The sequence below is a fragment of the Passer domesticus genome, chromosome 3, assembly GCF_036417665.1.
Source record: "Passer domesticus isolate bPasDom1 chromosome 3, bPasDom1.hap1, whole genome shotgun sequence".
NCBI lineage: Eukaryota > Metazoa > Chordata > Aves > Passeriformes > Passeridae > Passer > Passer domesticus.
The window spans coordinates 45,114,987-45,134,614 of record NC_087476.1 but is presented as its reverse complement, the minus strand read 5'-3'; the positions used below and the strand labels follow the sequence as shown (position 1 = coordinate 45,134,614).

At 48.5% G+C, this 19,628-nt stretch overlaps 1 long non-coding RNA gene across 2 annotated transcripts; it reads right to left on the bottom strand.

The window, feature by feature from the left end:
* Nucleotides 1-15,205: 15,205 nt before the first annotated feature.
* On the bottom strand, nt 15,206-18,425 carry LOC135296470 (uncharacterized). 2 transcript variants are annotated; one of them, XR_010358569.1, is made up of 3 exons: nt 18,395-18,425; nt 17,063-17,177; nt 15,206-15,355 (listed from the first exon to the last, which is right to left on the bottom strand). It is a non-coding gene; the product is annotated as an uncharacterized LOC135296470 (long non-coding RNA). The 2 variants fall into 2 exon arrangements; XR_010358570.1 differs by lacking the exon at nt 15,206-15,355 and adding an exon at nt 16,536-16,605.
* Between the last annotated feature and the right edge of the window lie 1,203 nt (nt 18,426-19,628).

Here is a 19,628-nt window from a genome sequence, read left to right as displayed (position 1 = left end):
GCAGCTCTGAAAAGGGGCTCCTTCTCATGGACACACAACCTGGCAAGAGAGAGTTTTCTCTAGCAAAAGGAAAAATATGGCTGTGCACAGGACTGGGCAATTTCCCAGGCAGTCACAGATGTGTAGAGTTTTGTGGGGCTCTGAATTTACTACGAAGACCTTATTTGTGGGTTTGCCAATATTGCAGACTCACTTTATAAACTGGGTAAGAAAGCACCAACTGCAGTGGGATGAGAAATTTAACCACATCAGAATTAGGGTTTCCCTTTTCTTGGCCGATCCAATTTTAAAACCCCACAGGGGGTTTGTAGCCCCTCTGGACCCAGATGCAGGTCCCTGCAGATGGGAAGCTGCTCTGAAAAAAAGAACAGATAGGTTATATCAATGTGAAGATTTAGCATTTAATTTATAAAGCTAAAAATCTAATATCAACAATGGTCTAAGTAATCAAGAGCCTTAATAAAGAGGAGTTCAGAGGGGCAGGTTGCTTACAAGTGGGAGAAGTAGTAGCATACATAGTTACACCCACTCCCTGGAACAAGTAAGGTATTACAGACAACTTGTCCCAGCTGCCTGCTGGAAGTCCATTTCAAATGTTTCCCTGAGCCAGATTGCTCAAGAGGGGCACTCTAGAAGAGAAGACAGTCCCTTGAATTCTGTAACATGGTTCAAAGTTTTCCAGTGTGTGTCCTGAAAACTACTCTAGGACCAGATATGCTGGAGAAATGTAGATACTTCCCAAAGACTCTTTCCTCTGCTAACATGTTGAGGAACTAGCAAATTTATTGGCAAATGCTGTCTTCTCTGAATACTGGAGTATTGTCACTGTCAAAACTGTCATAGTCTCGTTAAAGAGGAAAGTATGTAAAAGGTGGGAAAACCTATCCAGAAATGGTTCTGGTACAAGCTGACGATCCTAAATACCTCACAGCTCAGTAATTAATACATTAATTTTGAAACTGCCAGACATTTGGAGAATGCAAAAAAAATTTGGACAAACTATTAGAGGATTTGTGAACAGTAAAACAGTAAAAGGCATAAGAAATTGGGTAAGAAATGAACCCCTTGCAATCATTAGGCTGTTGGGATGGAATAGACATACAGAGTAAGGAAGAAGCTGGCTGACAATTTATTAGAGAAGGGATGCAGAAAGAGAACCCATGACAGTTTCAGTCTCCTGAACTCCTCCTCAAACAGGAACATCCCCAATGAGGAAGACAGTCTGTTACATGTTATACATGGCATGTATTGTACAGCTGAGGACTGTAGGTCACATCATCAGCTGGAAGAGAGAAGCACAGCTTCATTTACTTTCATGGAACAGCACTCGCTCCCCCCAGCTGCAGATTCACCTCCTCTGTCCTCTTCTGCTCCATTAAGGCAGCAGTTTTTCCCAGCAACTTTGTTTTCTGGGTGTTGCTTTTTTGCTGTGAGCATTGGAAGAAGACTTAAGTGTGTCCTCCAAGGGTGGACCTTGGAAACAGTTGAAAAGATAACTCCTTACACAGCCACCCTTCGCCAGCTTCTCCTGCACCTGAGGTGAACCCAGCATCTTTGGTTGGGGTAGTTCTCTTACTCTGCTTCAGAGAGGGATCTACCTTCATGGCTCCTGCCAGCTCTGCAGTGGCTGTAAGACCTTCATATCAGTCTTGGGAAGAGGAAAATTTTGTTTGCTTTTCCAGCGAGTGAAAAATAAAAGCTGAGATGCATCCTCAAAATTTACCTTGTTCTTATCAATCTAAGTCCCTGTCTAAACTTCCGGAACACAAAGACAAACTACACTTATGAACAGAGTGAATAAAATGTAACCCCACCTACTGCAGTGGGAATGGATAAGAGGAAAGACAGGGAGGGGAAGGATAAACTGAGAACATGACGTAGGAGACAAAGAAAGGCAGATACCAGTTTGTCCCCTGCATCCTCTACAGCATCTTGCCCAATAACTCTGACTGCTGAGAGACTGTGAGGCTTTTCTGTGGCATCTGAAACTATGGAGGGTGTTTTGATAGGCCCAAAGATATGGTACTGTGTCCTTTGGGTTGGGGGAATTTGGGAGGGGCAGAGGCACCCACAGGGAAGGGAACAGAAGTTGGTAGGTACAGACTGAGGCAGGATGGGAGGCAGGAAGGCAATGAGGTTATGTCAGGTTTGCAGCAGTAAGAGACAATTCTAGGGATGGCAGGGGCCCAGCTGGTGTGGGAAGGAGAAAGCTCTGCTTGGAAGGAACATCTGCAGGAACACCAATGTCTTTCCACTCTGAGTCTGTTCAGCAATGTCTTCTGGTACACCAGGGTGAGGGAAGTAGTACCATTGGGAAACCTTCTCCTTACCTAGTCCTGCAGGACTTACTGCCTCAGCTCTCAGTCCTTGACCTGGAGTTCCTGGAGGTCCTAGGGGAGCTGGGACCCCTCAAATGTACGGAGGAGAGGGGAGAGTGCTGCATACCTGGGAGGGCTGTCCTGCTCCAGGGAGGCCCAAAGGACATGGAGGCTTGCACTGAGAACACGCTGCTTCTTAACCAACAGACCTCTCTTGAACAGCCCGTGGAACAAGCGCCACTTCCTGCCGTGCCATATTGCTTACAGTGTTGCCACACAGCAGATAAACTGGAATTCTGAACTTCCCAGGTCATGAACTCCAGGCTGTCTCGGGCTGTGCCAGAGCACGCCGGAGCTCAGGGCACAGCAATCCTCCCCGAGCAGTGATCACACCCACAGCCCATGAAGGTGCCTTGCTGCTCCTGCACCAGGGCTGTTATCCAGGGAAGCTGAGGAGGATGTGCTCTTTAACTCCGGTGGGCTGGGGATCGGGTTCATATTCCTTTTGAAATCCTTGCCACATGTGCAAACAAGTTGCACTGGGTGGTGTAATTTGAGAACGAAATGAAATGAAGAGGTGACGTGCCAACAGCATACACAAAACAAGGGAAGCGTTTCCAAATCACAAGCTGCCACGGAGCAACGAGTTTTTACATAATAGCAAAATTAGGGTTTGGATGACTGGTATTCTTCAACAAACTTTTCAGAAATATTTCCTGGAGCAAACCCAAAGAGAGAATCCTCATTTACCCTACTCCTTTCATAAGTAATTGAATTCACTTGTTTAGGGTTTCTGCCTCCTCCACCTTTCATTCAGTGGCAATGTGAATTCTGCTAATCTCTCTACAAAACAGTCAATCTCCTCTAGTCTCACTAACCATCATTCAGCCACCCAGTAATGAAAAATTGCTTTGATCCTCTCTGTTTGCTTCATCTCCAAAAAATATCTCCATAAAAAAAAATCTTTAATAAACTGTTCCACCCAAAGGAATATGTATGATTAGTTCAGTTGATTTTTTTCCCCCCCTTGCAGTGGGTTGTTTGAGAAACTCAGAGAGTGAAGAAGATTGTAAAAGTGGCTCAAAGCTTCAGGAATGGGTATACAGCATTAACATGAGTGTCCAACGGTTACGCAAGCCACAGAAAATTACATAGAGGAGAAGAAGGAAAATGCAGGGAGTGGATTAGTAGGCACACTTTCTTTCTGGATACCATACTTATGAGTAAATGTGGGTTACAGATTTTTTCAGACTGCAGCCGTCCTGCTGCATGCAGCTACCCAGTGCTGTATTCACAACGTATTAACTTGGATAAGCAGGATGGTGCTTTCGCCATCTATTCGGGGAGGAGATCTGAAAACCATCTCCCCAGGAGATTACATTACTTGTCAATCATCTCTCTACAAGACAGAAAACTTTCCCCACATTTTGGGATGGGGGGGAAGGGGGCAGCTTACTGCAGCCTGTCCACCTTCATTGAATGTATACATTTCTACTGGTTCATTTTCCAATATGAATTTTCACAGCAATCAGCAAAAATTAAAACCTGCTCAGAAAAAAACACACCCACAATCCTTCTTCTTTGTTCTCCTTGGGGAAAGTAGAGAATTGCAAAAAAAGACTGAAAAATATTGCACTTCTGCCTGAGAAGAGATAAATAAAAATTAATGCCTCCCAGTCCTCTCTTTCTCTGGTTCTGTGGAAGCCACAAACACAATCATTTCTTCACTGGTGAAAGTAGGTGGTTTTTTCTCATTCATCTTCCTCCCTTGGAAGAGAGTATAGCCAGCCTTGTACAGCACAAATCTGTTAATTTCCGTGATGAATTTACAGGCTGATTTCCTCCTGCCTACAGTTCTGAGCCATCAGATCATGAGATCTGCTGCTGTCAAATACTCTGTAACACCTGGAAAAAAGTTACTGCGCTTTGAAGTCATGTAGCACTCTTCAGGAGAGGATTGGAGGCACACTGTAAACACTTGGAGCCAGATCAAGGGAACACTGCTAGTGAGTCATTTTACTTGAATGAAACACACTTCCATTCCCCACACAAATATGTGTCTATATGTGTGCTTTTATTTTCCTAGACACATTAGTTTTAGTTATTTACCCATTTGTGCTCCAGATAATTACATGCTGCGGATTCAATTGGATGCAGATTTATTCTTCACTTCCTGTCCTAAATTCTCTGCAATTAAACAGCTGCTGTGTGCTTGGTGTAATAAATTTACACAAAATCTGGGATGGTTTGGCATAGCAGAAAGGTTGTTTGGCACAGGCTTAGGACGGCTACATTACGTACAACTGGCAACCCCTGTGCAGGTTATGCTTTCTCTCCCAAGTGAGAATTGCCCTACTGCAACCAGAACAGGCCATTTGCATGACAGAAATGTTTACAAATTTATAACTTGTTTTGCTTGACTACATAGAATATTATGTCCCAACCTGAAAACCAAAATTTCCTTAGCTTTCCTGAGATTTCCTAAGTCTTTCAAAAGACCTAGTTGAAAAGGAACAAGGAGAATAGATTCTCTGGGAAACCTCTGCCTGCAGAAATACCTCCACTTAATTTTGTCAGGTGGAGCTTGGATGTTGAGAAGGATGGGAAATAGAGGAGGAGCCTTTTTTACCTATTTGTGTGTATGCTACAGTATTTTGCAGCATTTTGCACTGTCATTCACCAAACACACAGATCAGAGGGTGATCTCATCCTTTGCCAAGGCACTCACTGACCTCCATCCTGTGCTGATCCACCTCCCTCAGGAGCAGTTCTCACACCCCCAAAACAGGCATCTCCCCTTTGATGTGTGCCCATCATGCACACAGCATCCCCATCTCCTGTGGCACTTGTGGCCTCAGATGACTGTGGTCTGTGTGCCAGCATGAGCAGCTCACTGTTCTTTTGGGGGAGCAGATGCAAAGTCTGCTCTAGTGGGGCCTGCAGACTGGAATTAGAGATGTGCTTCTGTTTATGAGTTAGCACACGTGTCTTTTTGTTTCCTGATACCTTCTGCATAATGAAGTCAATGAGAGTTAAACTCCTCAGCTGTGATTCACATATTCATTAATCTCCTGCAGTAACAAGTACAAATTTTACAGCACATACAGTGAGCTTATTACCAGTGTAAACAACTTGCTGCATCCAAAAAAAGTGTTGCGGGAATTAGGTCCCATTGTACTGAACTGAAGGAAGGAAGGGTTAGAAAAAAATGCTGTGCACTGCTACCTAGGCTCAGATGGCTCCAATCTTGTTATTGTGTGGCAGTAATTCTGGATCATGGAGTGAGAGCTGCCCACATAATTCCCACAAATGTCATTGGGGTTTGGTGGGGCCCCACGGGAATTAACAGGGATTTAGCCAAGCATGGGAGTCACTAAAAAATGCCTAGAGAAACAACATATCTGAATGCAAGAAGGATTATTTATTTAATTTATTGGTTTGGGGGTGAAATGATGCCGAGACAAAAGTGGAGAGCAGATAATGTTTCTTGAGCAGGAATTCCCAAGGTAGACTGCTTTTCAGGGATCGCCCCACAGGCTGACTTTTGGAGTCACATGCAGAGGTATATCCTTTCTCAAAGGGCTCTGATGGCATTTTTGTGCTGTGTCTGCTCCCAACCCATCTCCAGAGTTGAGCTATTGTGGCTCCCTTCACAAGCCCACACATGGTACCCGTGCAGCTGCAGGACTGCAGATGCCTCTGGGATTAAAGAGAATGTGACATGCCCAGGAAAATCTTCCATAGGAAAGGCAGAAGAAATACTCTTCTTTTCAAGAAGAAGCAATAATTTCATTATTCCTACTCCTTCCAGAGCCTGTGACTGTGTCTGTCTCTTCCCTGACAATATCCAAGTTGCTTCGACTTAAATAGATAAGCCAAGCACCCCTTGGCCATTTGAGAAAGGATAATTTTCCATTTTCCAAACCACTTTGACTCAGGTCCTCCACAGGTTATGGAGGATTTTCCCTTTTTTTCATCTCTCCATCCACTGAGTTGAAGAGGAACAGGATCAGGCCCATGATGTGATAAATTTTTTCTTGCATTTTATGCTTCTTAAAGGTTCAACTCTAATCCACATTCTCTTCCTCCTGTGAAATGCTTCAGATTCAGCTTTGAGGGAGCTCTGAACAAAATAAAAATACTGAGTGGATGGGAGCAGGTAGCAGGTTATAACCTTGAGGCTGCCCATAAAGATGTGTGCGGAGGACCATCTCTGCAAAGGGGGCTGGCATGTTTAGTGACATAAAGTGGCTTGACTGTTAGCTTCTTTTTTTTTTCCTTGCTAAATGACAAGACAAAGCCACCTCTGCTCTCCTCCAACTCCCCTCACCCTCCCAAGCCATCCCCTTCCCCCTAGATGCTTGGTGTTTCTTCTTTTAGAGGGGAAAAGAAAAAAAAAAAAAGAAAAGAAAGGGAGAGAGACATTTTCTTTCACACAAGCCCTCAGAATTACAGTTCATGAACTATTCAGTAAACTGACCGGCATGAACCTCCCTTCAACGGCCTAATCTAAGGGGTGGATCTATGTGTTTTGTTGCTTGTCAAAAACAATCACTGCTCGGCCCATTACATTTACAGCACGTCGTCCTTTAATTGGTGTAACACACTGAGGGCTGAAAGGAAGAAAGTCCTACAAAAGCCCCCGAGTGAATGAACCCTGACTCACACAAAAATACTCTTCAGAAGTTCAGAGCTGGGCACTAACAAGGGAGGTAGAGAGTTAGTTTGAAAAGGGGTTAAGTTCAGAAATGTGCCACCTTGAAGACCCTCCCATCAAAGCCATGATAGCATTGACAAGATGCAGGGGGAAAAAAGTTAATATTCCAGCCTTTGGGGTTTGAAGGGAATGCGGGAAAGGACTGGAGACTCCTCCCGGCTCCCCTTCCCGGCCTTACCCTTTTCACTTCGGAGCCGTTCTCATTGTGTCCTTCGACTGCTTAAGAAAAATACGACAGGAAAAAAAAAAAAAAAAAGAAAAAAAAAATCCCCGCGACAAGTGAAATGCAGCCGGGCCGGGCCGGGCCGGCCGAGCGCTGACCCGGCCCGGGACAAAGCCCGCGCCCCTCGCAGATGCCGCCTCCAGCCCGGTCCCCTCGCCAGGCGCTGTCCCCGACCCCTAATGATTAGACTAATTAACAAAATCGATGTTTAAACGCCCGAAGGCACACTTCAGGGGAGGGGCACCGAGGGTGCGGGGTCCCGGGGCCCTGCGCTGCCGCCCAAAGCCCCGCAGCGGGACCGGCCCGGGACAGCGGCGGGGCAGGGGGGCTCGGCCGGGCCGGGCTGTCCCGCCCTGGCACCTTCTCTGCTCACACCACCTCCTTCTTCTCCTTCTTCCTTATTTTCCTTTCCTTTCCTTTCCTTTCCTTTCCTTTCCTTTCCTTTCCTTTCCTTTCCTTTCCTTTCCTTTCCTTTCCTTTCCTTTCCTTTCCTTTCCTTTCCTCTTTCCTCTTTCCTCTTTCCTCTTTCCTCTTTCCTCTTTCCTCTTTCCTCTTTCCTCTTTCCTCTTTCCTCTTTCCTCTTTCCTCATTTTTCCTTTCCTTCACCTTTTTCACGGACTGTTGCTGCAGAGGGATTTTTTTTTAAATCTCTCTAAAGATACAATAACTATTTTTATGTAAATGACGAGGCTTGGGTGGGTCCCTGGGGTAGAGAGTTAATGATTCTTCTTACACCGGGCTGTTCTTTCACTTTTCCTGCGCGCACCATGTTAATAAATTAATGCACCTTTCATTACTCCTACACGCATCAAACCTCAGCTTTGTATTTTGCGGCCTGACCCTCGTTCCTACACTTTTGTGAGCAAGTTGCCCTCATGCTAAAGCTAGGGCAGTTTTAAATGCAGCCCCATAGTCCTACCCAGGTTTGTAATCCGTCAAAAAGCCGTTGATTGCTGCAAGCGTTACTTTTCATTAAGAAAACTTAGAAGCAATTTGGAAGAACCCTTCTCAATGAATACATTTACCCCCAAATGCTTTTTATTCTTCGCCTATACTTGATGAGTTTCTCTGGCACAAATCAGTTCTTACAGGCACAGAATGGGCAATCCCCTGATCCCCATCAATTGTCATCCAGAGTTTGGGCCACTTTGACCGCCAATAGTGGGGAAGTCAGAGCTAATCCTCAGAAGGAATCACGGGAAAAGAAAAGCAACAATAACCAAGTCAAGCGTAAAAAATGAAAGAGAAATCTCTATTATCACTCACTACATTTCCCAGCGATGTACTGAAAAAATCAGCTCGTTTGTCATTCGAGTCAGACACCCAGAGAAGAATATGGGGTCGTGGTGGGTTGGTAGACTCACACGACGTAAGGAACAATATTTTAGAGCAAAAGGCCTCTTCATTTGCCAAATCCTCCTCACATCCGCCATAACCATTAAATACAGACTGACTTTATTCTCTATGGGAAGAACAAGGCGAAAGGAGCCTTCAGCCACATAGCCAGACAAAAGTCCAAAGAGCCGGGACCGGGAGGCGAGGCGGGAGGAGCGCGGCCACCCTCCTCCGCCGGGCCCGGGGCTGCGGGGGGACGGGGTGTCGGGGCGGGGGGGTTGTGAAGCGGGGTGTCCGCCTGTCCGTCTGTCTGTGGGCGTGTGAGCTTGCAGGGAAGGTGGGGGGCATGTGGGTACGAGCGTGCTGGGGTGCCGAGAGGCGCACGTGGGCCAGAAGGGATTTTGGGAGTGCGAGGAACCCGCGCGCCGTGGGAGGGGGCGGGTGCGGGCGCTGGCTCCCAAGTGTGGCGGAACGGAGCGGGAGAGGGGTTTTCCCCATGGAATGCCAGGGCGTGGATGGCGGGAGTGCTCGGGAGGGTGGGGAGGGACACGCGTGGAGAGAGCAAGGTGTGAGTGCGGCAGAGAGCGGGAGGAGGCTGCGAGGGCAGCCGGGACACCTGGTCCTGCTCGGCGGGGCCGGCCGGGAGCTGCTGGGGGCTGAGAGACACACTGGGACTTTTGAGAGGCGGCAAACACTGCCGCTTTGCACGCTGACACCTACAATTAGCCCAAAGAAGGCCGTGAATCCTTTACTCCCCGGCCAAGCGAGGGGCAAAGTTAGCGCTGACAGCCAGCTGCCAAGCCTCCCGCGGCTGATACCTTTCGGGCAAGTAAACAACTCCACAGCCACCAGCCTGCTGCTGGCCCCCGGCTTTTGCGGGGAGCCTCCCCAAAGCCCCAGGGGTGAGGTGTCCTTCCTCCGCGGAGGGATGCCCGAAGCCGAGGGGCTTTGCTGGGGTTTGGGTCTGTCTGTGCCATCGCAGAGGGAGCGAGACAAGAGGGGGACAAGGAGGGTCTGGAGAAAGGAGGGGGCCGTGGCCCCACTGGTGCTCCGTGGGGAAGGAGGTGTCCGGGAGCCGCGGGCAGCGGGAGGGAGCGGCTGACCCCCAGCTGGTCTCTCGGAAGGTGGGGGGCGGCGGGCGCTCCCCATTCCCCGCGGAGATGAGGGCTCTGCTCGCAGCTGGCCGCCAAGCTCTCTCCCTAGTTTTAGCAACCCTCAGGCTCACGGGTACCTTAGTGCAGACTTCTTATTTTTCATTGGTGTGAGCCTTATTTTTTTTTCACTCTTTTTTTTTTTTTTCCCAGTCAACGAATATACCTTTCAGCAAAGGGTTTGGTTTTGTTTTAATTTTTCCTCTTTTTTTTTTTCTTCTCTTCTTGTCCTGTTCCCCCACCCCGCAGATTTCAGTGCAAGCCCTCCACTCGCTGCGGCCGTGTTTCCCCGAGCTCCCCGGGCTGCTCGGTGCTGCGGCGGCCGCGCACGCCGGAGCCCGGAGCGGCCCCGGGACCCGACCCGTCCCCGCTCGGCAATCCCTGCCGGGGAGCAGCACCCCGGTCGCGGTGTCCTAGCCCGAATTTACATAAAAGTGCGGTCGCTTTGCATCATCCCTCATCTCTAAAGGGTGCTTGAAGAACTCGAGACACTCTGCAGTCCTAATTAGTGATTTTTGTCCTCTTGTTACGGGGCTCAGCATCTCATGCAAATGAACTCTTCATCGCCGGCACCATTACCCCTGCGCCAGAATTAACTGACTCTTATCTTTAATGATATGCCGCTGAACTTCTCGGAGCCCGGCTAGCTTTTTATCTTGATTACTCTAATCAATAAGAAATGATAGAGTAAAATTATAAACTCTATTGGCTTTTGAATGTTGCCGACAAGCCCTCTAGATGCGCTCCTCTTTCATTGTTATTTATTAAAATGATCTTCAGCTAACTGCGGATGCAAATAGGGAAATGAAGCGGCGAGGGGGCCCTGCACGGAGGGATCCCCCCCGCTCCTTGATGGAGCCCCGCCGGGTGGGCTCAGATGGGGGCAGTGGGGCTTTGTAAACAAATAGCTCTTTTCTTTTTTTTTTTTTTTTTTTTTTTTAACCAGAAGCACGAGAAGAAAAAAAAAAAAAAAAAAAAAAAAACCAAAAAACCACCAAACCCAGCACCCAAACCAAAACAACAACAAACGAAACCACAACCCCCCAAGCTCTCCCCTTCACAACAAACTAGGACATAAACTTCCCCCTCCTCCCCGCGGCCCGACGCCCTCGGGAGCAGCCTCGGGGCGGGGGCACGGCTGGGAAACGGGAGGGTGGCCCCGGCCCGCGGCTTCCCGTGGAGGGAGGACACCAAGGGCCCGATGCCGGCCCCCCACAGGAGCCAGGAGCAGCGTGCAGGACCGGCCCTAACCCCCTCGGCCCCGCAAGGCCAGCAAACACCCCTCCTGGCTGGCGCTAACGGGGGGTCGATGTTCAACCTGCGGCAGCCCAAGTCGAGACTTTTCCACAGCCTGATCCGTGCAGGGCTGGCCGGGAATGCGCCCCGTACTCCGCCGCCCCCTCGGTGCGCCAGAAAACGTCTTTTCTTATCTGTCAGCAATAATTAGATATCCTTGCAGTGACAGAGGGATGCGCGGCAGCAGCACTTTGTCTCAGGGGAAGGAATACGTGGGTATGCGCGCACGCACGCAGGCACAAAAAACAGAGAGCGCCAATTTTGCTGCTGCCTTTTCCTCCCCGTGTTTCCTTCCCCCCCTCCCCCCTTCTTTCCTCCCCCTCCCCTTTTTGGATCCCAAGGAGGGCGCTGCTCGGGCCCGGCGCCTGCCCGCGGGTTCCCAGCGCTCCCAGAGCCGCTCCCCGCCCGCGGCGGGCGCAGCCCCTGCGAAGGAATTCGGGCTCATCCCGGGCTGGCAGCTCCGCAGCCGCTCCTCTGTTCCGCCCCGCTCCTTTCCTTCCTTCTCTCCTTCCAGCCAGGAGTCGGTTTGCTGTCAGTGCCCGAGATTTTAGCGAAATTGTTAGGTGCGTGCGAGGAGAGGCTTTTAGGGGACAATTTTCAAGGCTGTCGAACAGAAAAGGGTACATTTAGTTTCCCGCATGAAAATGAAACCTCTCTTAAATCAATTTTTAGGGCAGAAACACGCTGGATCTAATGAGTGGTCTGGGGGCCGTGGTTTCGTCCCTCTCTGCGAGGTGGATTTCACGGCATTTCCGAACCCCGGGGCTGAAGTTAACAAATCCCCGGCTCTTTGCGATCACCCATGGGAGAAACTACCCGTATTTATTTATTCCAGCCCGTAGTCTTTAAGCATGTAGAATACCGACGCCTGCAGAAAATGTTTTCCCCCCTGAGGAGTTTAATTACTTCGAATATTTTCAGTATAAACCTGTTCTTATCTCTTAGGGAGGTAATTAATCAGAGCGAAGGAAGAGTTGCAATACCCAAGATGGGTTGGATGGAAAAAAATAAAATTAGAGATACATGAGGGACAAAATTATTTTTGTTTTTTTGGGTTTTTTTTCTTATATCGGACACATGGTGTTTTTTTCCTAAATATTCAGACGACACACAGGCACATAAAATATGTAATTGGCGTATAATGGAGCAGTACACAGGGGAAGACTAACAAAGTAGTCGTAGGCATGAAAATTGAAGTTGTGTGCCACAAAGACAGACCCTTCCATGGGGGAAGGGCTGAATGTGGCAAAATCATGTAAAATCTCCGTTCTCAGTAACATCTCGTTATTAGGAATGATGACTAAACCTCCAGGATTATTCTGGACTGTAAGTTATCAAGAGCCCACTAATTTCACATTAAAACCCATTGACTGCAACAGCGTGATTGAAGGGTTTTTAACAATTAACATAATCAGAAAATGAGCGGAGATAATTTTTATTCAACTCATTACTTTTTAATCATGTATTTCTTTTAATTAATATCTTCTCCGTGAAAATAACAAAAAGCCGAGTCCCAGAGCGGCCCCGGGCAGGGGAGGCGACCCCGGCGGGGCGGGCCGGGGGGCCGGGGGCGGCAGGGCCGGGACAACGGGGCGGGAGGGCGGCATCGCTCCCAAGGCACCGCCGGGGCTGCAGCCACGGCCGCCACCCAAACAACCCCTTCCCCATGCCAAAAAAACCCGGTTTGGATCGGACTCTCGCACCCGCGTCCCCCCCAGGCCCCCTCCCCAAGGGACAGCCTGGGCAAATCCCGGGATCATTCCGCAGCACGGAGCGAGCTTTCCCAGGCGGCTGCCCGCAGCCCTACCCTGCCCAGGAGGAAAGGGTGGGAGGTTTTGGGGGGAGCGGGAGGCCGCCCGGCCCCGGGAGTGTTGCTGTCCGGTCGCTGGTGCCAACAGGTCGCTGCTGCCGCTCAGCCCCACTCACCTTGGCAGGGGCTCCCGCGGGCGTGAGGATGAGGAGGGGTCCCGTGTGCCCCCGGGTGTGTGCTGGCTTTCACCGCCTCTCGTCCTTTCCTCTGTGTCAGCCTGCCCTACGGCCACTTCAGGAGTTGTGAGTAAGGGAGCACCTGGCTTGGGAAAAAAAAGCCCCAAATCTGCTCTCCGTGTTCCTGCGCTCCGAAGGAGGGAAAAAAAAAATTAAAAATCACAGCTGCTCTCCGGAGGTCTGCGTGGGCGTGAGCTCCGGGGGCTGCCCCAGCCCTGTCCTCGCCGAGGCAGAGCCGTGGGCGAGTGGAAGGGCGCACCTGAAGTCTGTCCGTCCGTCTGTCCGCCCGTCCGGACACTCACGCATCCTCCCCCCCCGCTGCCCCACGGTGCCCCCAAGTGCTGCGGCGGGAGAGCCCCGGGGCGGGGGTCCCCGGGCCACGCCGGGGCCCGGCAGCTCGCCACAAGGAGCGGGGCAGAGAGAGCTCCTGCCCGGGTGCGGGACGGAGCTCAGAGCGCGGGGCCGGCCCCGCTCGGTGCCGGGCACTCTCCGGACTCTGTGTGTGTTTGTGTCTGTGTGTGTGTGTGTCCCCGCTTCCACCGCGAGGGAAAAAAATCCCGTGGGAAATTCCCGGGGTCACCCGTTCCTTATTTTCTTAAAATGGTTTGTGGACAAAGGTATGCAGGCTCTGAATAGCTGGGAGACGGTGAGACATGGGCTCGCGTAAGACAGCCCCAGCCATGCACAAACCCGGGCTGCTCAGAAAGGCTTGGCTGAAGAAGTGACGGGCTCGTGTTGAATAGTTAACTCCTCTCTTTCAAACACTTCAATTAATACAGTGTGGAAAGGTAAGAAAGTAAAATTCTATTATTTTATAGATTCTCACAGCCTAAGTTCTCCTCTGCCACTGAAACTTCCCTTCTTGAAAATATACTTGGGGTCCCTTGAAGGACTTTACTTGGTGTCTTCTGGAAGGAGCTGGTGTAATGTCCCCTTGAATATGGACTGGAGCTAAATTCTGCCAGGCAGAGACTTCATGGTCATGGTGTGGCCAGGATGGCCAGGCTGCCTGCACTGTCCCTGCAGCGAGGTTTGCACAGTCCCTCCTCGCAGAAAAAGGTTGAGTACACAGTATTAGATCAGTTTTAAGACTGGAAACAGGTTGTGAGGTTATTGTTGTTGTTGGTTAGTTGTTTAGGTGTTTTTTGGGGGGAGGGGGAAGGGGGTGGAATGACCATATTTTAAAATAAAACCACTCCAAATGGACAAAAGAATTTTGAAAAGAAGGTATTGCAAATAAAACATCCATAAATATCCTTGCAACACTTGAAGTTGTATTCACTACCTGTGATATTTACAACTGTGACAGTATTTGTTGGTTTGGTTTTTTTTTTTTTCGTTTTCTTTCATATAAATTCTGTGTGAATCCTTGGAAGAAGGGAAGCGACCTTCAGGTCACAGCACCAAACTGGAAGTGAAACATGGTGATGAACACTGCAAGGTGTGAAGGCAACTGTTTCCAAAATTTCATCCAGTCTTCAGCTGCCTGTAGCCTTCTGGAAGTGCCTGCTGGTGCCTGCCATCCATCTGGTACTCAGCATTATGTTTACACCCCTTGACCAAAGCACGCTCCCTTCCTCACAGGCATGCAGCCCCGGTGAACTTTGTTGAGCAGACTTGAAAATTCACAAATGAGAATATTTGGCCCTTTATGGAAACCACTATGGACCAATGCTGGTGACACACGCCAGGTGGGACAGTGCTTGGCTCAGGTTCCTAAGTTCCTCACATCTCACAGCACTGTGGCTGTAGCTGGCTGAGGCCTGGTGGGATGCAGCCACAGTGGATTTTCCCTCCACAGGTGTCTCTGCCAACCCTCTGCCAGAAGCCACCTTGTTGTTCCAATAACCTAAAACTGTGCTGAATACTCTTTTTATTCCCCCACCCCCTTTCTCAGAATTAACATAGATGGGGAGTACTTCAGGTAAGGGTGCAACTCTGTAGGATAACAAATGCTTACATTTGATACATTACTGAAATAACCTGCCATGTTTATGCCATCTTCTGTTAGTGCTCATCTTGCTGTGATACTTTACCCAGAGAAGAAAGGGAAACCTTTTCTAGAAAATTATATTAGTGAAGAGATAACTTTCTACTACCATGTGTGATAGGAAGTACCTAGGTACAATTCAAAGAAGAGATGTAAAGCAAAAAACTCACCAGGACAAAGGTATATGGAGACACTTGTAAAAATATTCTTTCTCCCTTAGTTGATTAGTCCAGATGTTCATGTCAGCTCCTGCAGCACTGCTTCAATTTTGGCACACAGGTATGGGAAGGAAGGACTCCAGCTTCTGGGGGTGTCCTCCACTGGCTCATCCCAGAAGGGCTGAAACACAAGGAGTGAAACTTGATGGGTGTACGAGCAGATCCAATGTCTGCCAAAGCCCAGCCACTTTCCCTTATGAGGCATGTTTTAGGCTTGTTCTTTGGGAACTTGATGAAATTCAGTGGAGATATACGAGTAGCAGGAAACAATTTGCGCAAAGGGGAAGAACATTTTTGGTTTGCTTCCTGCTGGAGAAGAGAGTGGGATGATACCACAGTGACCCCAGGGTAATTAAGAGCAAAACTTGGCTCACTGGTGTCTCTGGGCATGGACAGTCATCCACACTGCAGTGAGCTATAAAAGGGATGTAGCTTTCATATAATTTGTGTTGATCAAGAAGTTATTTGTGGTAATTTTGCTGTTATGCCGCTTCTAATCTTTCTGCTGGCTTTTAAACATTGTCTTCAGATGTCTTTTTTCATACTTAATTTTTCTATACGTTAGCTATTTCATGGTTATCATCCTGTTTTACTGACATTAAAAATATCCAGTCTAGCAGCTCTTCTTTCATTTCATAACGAACCACACAATTAAGACTTAATTAGATGCATATGAGTAAGAAAATGGCAATCCCACACAGGACCTTAAATGTGATATCATTCAGTTGCTCAAGTGCAGAATCCTGGAAAAAAAATCCAAACAAAAAAAATCCCATCAACTTAGTTCTAGCTGCATCTTTACAGGCTGGCATGATTGCCACTGACAATTATTGTTTTTCTAGTCATTATTCTAAAAATACAATGTACCTAATTTTTTTTTCCTTTTCCACAGTAAAAACTCTGACAGGTGCATGGAAATGACATTTCTCTGCGCACTGGATTCATAGAGAGGATTATATGCAAACATTTGAGGTCTAAGCAAAGATCACACAGCACTACATACGATTTCTGAAGCTATTATGCTGTTATATGCCTACAGAAAAAAAAAAAGCCCTCATACAAAGAGGTGGGGTAGTTTTCTCTCTTCAGAAGTGTGCTGGTGCTAAATAGGGAAGAGGGATAGCTGATGGATGGCCTGTCTTGGTGTTTTCTCTGTATTTGTTAGGAAATGGGAAAACTACTGCTGGCTTTCTGGCTTACCATCACAGGTCACTTCAGTGCCTTCCAGTGCCCCAGCCCCGGGGACAGGACAGTGTCCAGGGCTCCTCCACCCAGCTAGTTCCAGCTGAAGGTGGCTTGAGTATCCACCCGAGGCTACAGCAAGAGGCTTCAGGAGCAGGTGGATATGGAAAATGGGTCCTGGGCAGGTCCCTGAGGACAGTGATAGTCAGAAAATAACTGTTGATCCTTTGAGGATGTCAAGTGCAGGTCCAGCTTCTCCCCAGGTGAACAGTTAGCAAAAAGGAGGGATAACTATGATGCAGCATCTAACCCTAAACCTTACTCTGGCATGGAGGAGATTCGTGATTCTCCAAAATGAGAATGTGGTGGTTTGGCTAAGGTGAGCTAAGAGCCTGCTTCCCAATTTTCCGTAGAATTGCCCAAGACAAACCCATTGCAGTTGAGTTGACAGCCTGGCACTGTAGACCTAGCCACAGCTCTTTGCAAAACTGTGGTGCTAGGAGTGTTCCCTTGTTTCATTTGGCAATTCAGAGAATAAAACAATTTGCAGAACATTCCTAAAAATGCATTCCACATGAGGCACTGATACACATTTTCTGTAAGTATAACTTTGAAGAAATAGTTGGTGATAGTTTCTTGTCCTTACCCAGAGAATGATGTTCCTGATTGGGTCTTCACTTTTCCAGCACCTGAATTTCCCTGGCTTCCAAGTGGCTGATGCAACAGTCTTGGTCCCAAAAGCTCCAGGCAGGATTTGGCATCTGATTTGCAAAGACATGGATAGATTTTGGGAGTTTTTGAATTAAGGACTGAAACGATTGTGAATCAAGTGCTTTTTGTTCTCCTGGCTTTTGAGTCCTTTTGCTCATTCTTCGTGGTTTAATGCAGGTGTGACTTGTTGCCCTGAGTGAGATGTTTTTCATATTCTTTGCCATCCACATAGGAAAATAATGCTCCAAATGGACGATGTTAGCAAGCACAGTGGCTCAGGCTGGTCAGAAATAGTGCAGCTAGAAAAGTCTTTGTCAATCTCTTTTAAACAAAGCTCACCCAATCTTTTGGAAATAGGAATTGGCTCTGACCAACTCTATGGTATTGCCAGGGTGATTTTGACTTGCAACTAACCAAAAAATGCCTCAACATGCTGACAGTTCATGTAACATATTTATTTCCTCACAAGTTCATTGGCAAGGGTGTGATGAGGATGTGTTTGTGCCCTTTATTAATTACATATGTGTTACTGTTTCCTGATCTCTTCTTTCTCGTTCACTTTCTGATTCTCTGTAGAATCTGGAAAACAGGAACTTAATCAAGTGGCCTACAGCTTTGGCATCAGCCACAGTCAGGACATGAAGGAGTCAACAATGGCCCCATGAATCAGGAGGGATGTGCAGGACTGTGATGGACAGCAGGAGTAAATGCTTTCTGTAGGCAGGGAATAGATACAATATACTGGTCCTGTTTTCATGCTGGGCTTTGTAACCTTTGCAATAAAATCAGTCAAGATTAAAAAATATTTCCATTTCCACAATGCCAGAAACACCTCTCTGTGGACAACCCTCACACCTCCCTGCTCTTACCAGCCCCTCTTTCAGGTGGTGGGTAGTCTTTCTCCCGTGCAGCAGTTTTGGCCCAGGAGGCAAAGCCCTTTCCCCCCTTTCTTCCTGCCCTCTGAGCTGCTGCCTGTCCCAGTCTCCCTTACCATTGCACTCCCCAAGCACCCATCCTTCCAGTCACCCCTGACTCCTTTCACTCTTAGTCATCACTTAATTTTCTGGCACTGCCTTGACATTTATGGCCTGTCCCTTTTTTCCCAGCCCTCTAGTGTAAAGATTTTATCCAAGCCATCATCCTTCAAAGATAACAATAAAACTTGAAAAGAGAGTTTGTTTTTCAGCTCACTGTGGCATAACTCAGGAGAAAGAGCACTGAAGGAAACAGGGAGACTGACAATCAGAGGGGAAAAAGAGGTTCATACCTTCAAACTGTTCATTTTGCCTGGCTCACACAGATCCAGCAAGATGGCATAGGAAATCAATGCTCATTTTCTGTGTTCTGATTCTGCACTTTAAAGGTAAGATTTTTTTCCTTCTGTGGAATAATGCTGTTGTCTGTAGTCAGGACAGGTATTGAAACACAGGTATTGGATGTGTTTTCAAGAATAATTGGGTGTACCCACAGAAGATTTCTGATATTCTTGAATATTTCTGAGATTTGATGGCCAAGGCCAAATCCTGCTTGTGAGTACAACCCCTTTGATGAGGTCAAGCAGAAAGCTAATGGCATCAAGTCTACAACAAAATTAACTGAGTGAGCTTGACAGCCGAGTTCTCAGTGCAAATGTCTGTTTCTGCTCGGTAACCAAATTTATCTATTATTAGAGAAAGGGACCACACCTTCTTCAAGTCCTGTTCTGAACCACAGATGAAAAAGTTAGTGACTTTTTTATTTTTTGCTTTGTAGTGTCATGTTTATTTCGGATAAAAAGGAGAAGCACCTAGCGACCGCACATCTTCCTTATTGGTCTGTAGCAACTGGTTACACCTCAGAGATCTCATCTGAAACTCCTGAGCCTTTTTTTTTCTTTATTCTCCCCACTTCCCTTTTTGTGTTTTAAAATTTTCTTTTTCTCCCTTTTTTTTTTTTTTTTTCTTTTTTTTTCCCCTCTCCACACCCCCGCGGCCCCTCGGTGGGGCGATGTGCGGGAGTGCTGCTGCCCTCTCCCGGGGGATGCGGACAGCCCGGCCCGGGCAGGCACCCCGCCCTGCGGGAACAGCCCCTCTGGGGGACACCACCCCTGCGGGGACACCACCCCTGCGGGGACAGCACCCCTGCGGGGACACCACCCCTGCGGGGACACCACCCCTGCGGGGACATCACCCCTGCGGGGACATCACCCCTGCGGGGACACCACCCCTGCGGGGACATCACCCCTGCGGGGACACCACCCCTGCGGGGACATCACCCCTGCGGGGACACCACCCCTGCGGGGACATCACCCCTGCGGGGACATCACCCCTGCGGGGACATCACCCCTGCGCCGCCGCCCCAGGGCTGCTCGGTGCTTGGGCTGCAGCTCTGCTCGGGAGCCACGGGAGGTGACAATCTTCTGGCTCCCGGGCACACGCGTCCTGCTCAGCAGCCTCAGGGTTCCCCTCGCCAGATGCGGCCCCCAAAGCAGCAGGCGCCGTGCGGGAAGGAATTGCCCGGCC